We start from the raw sequence: 982 nt of genomic DNA, 5'->3' as shown, positions 1-982 counted from the left end.
CTAATGGGGAATGAGGTGGTGATGGGGCCAGCACGGTTATTAGACCGGCCGTGCCGAGCTGCAAATCGGGCCGGCCCACCGGCCCGCCAGTCACGTAGGCCCACCTACTGTTTGGCTTGCTGGCCTATTTTTACCTACTGGGCTGGTATTATGCCATATATACATATATAAAAAATTAAAAAATAATGAAAAAGATAAACGGGTCGTGCCGTGCCGGCCTACGTGCTCAGCCTAGCAGCTCAAGCACGCCCCAGGATGTGCCACGTACCTGCACGGCCCGATTAGCCGCGCGTCGTGCCAACTTGCTCACGGGTCGGCATGCCAGGCCCGGCCCATTTGGCCAGCTTTGGGTAGTGGGGTGCCACATTTGGTTCTTCCCATATAAAGTTGTGTGTATATTTCGATTTCTTATTAATTTTCTCACATTTGGTGTTCATCAGCCTGAAATTCTAATCCGGGTAAGTAGATTTTGGACAAAGCCCCATGGTAGAGAATAGAGATGGGGCACAGTAGCAAGCATAGCACAGAGGCCAACCGACGATCTCCGGCCTTCTACATCTTGACGAGCAGTGGATCTCATCTCCGACAACTTTGGATTCGTCATGACTTGGACCTCTTCTAACGCGGGGACAGGGAGGAGCTAGCCATTTGACTAGCGATTCGCCAGTCCCGAGAGGAAACCGAGTTCTATAGTCGGAGTCGCTCCGGCGACAATTCATTGCATTCGCACAAGTGGTGCTTGGATCCGACGCACACCGATGGCTTGAGGCTCATGACCGCGACAAAGCCAGAGATGGCGAGCATCGTCAGGAGGCACTGCCGCACCCAATCGGAGGCCCCAAGCCGACGGCGCAACCCCATTGGTGGAGCTTCGTCTCCCGCGACTTCAGGCTCAGAGTCCGAGATCAACACCACCAGACGACGCGGCCATGGATAGTAAAGTACCTACAAGCCCGTCGTGCCCTTGCCCTTGTAAAGAAGG

The sequence above is a fragment of the Triticum dicoccoides genome, chromosome 7A (genome assembly GCF_002162155.2).
Source record: "Triticum dicoccoides isolate Atlit2015 ecotype Zavitan chromosome 7A, WEW_v2.0, whole genome shotgun sequence".
Classification (NCBI taxonomy): Eukaryota; Viridiplantae; Streptophyta; class Magnoliopsida; order Poales; family Poaceae; genus Triticum; species Triticum dicoccoides.
Note: the sequence above shows the minus strand (reverse complement) of the source record.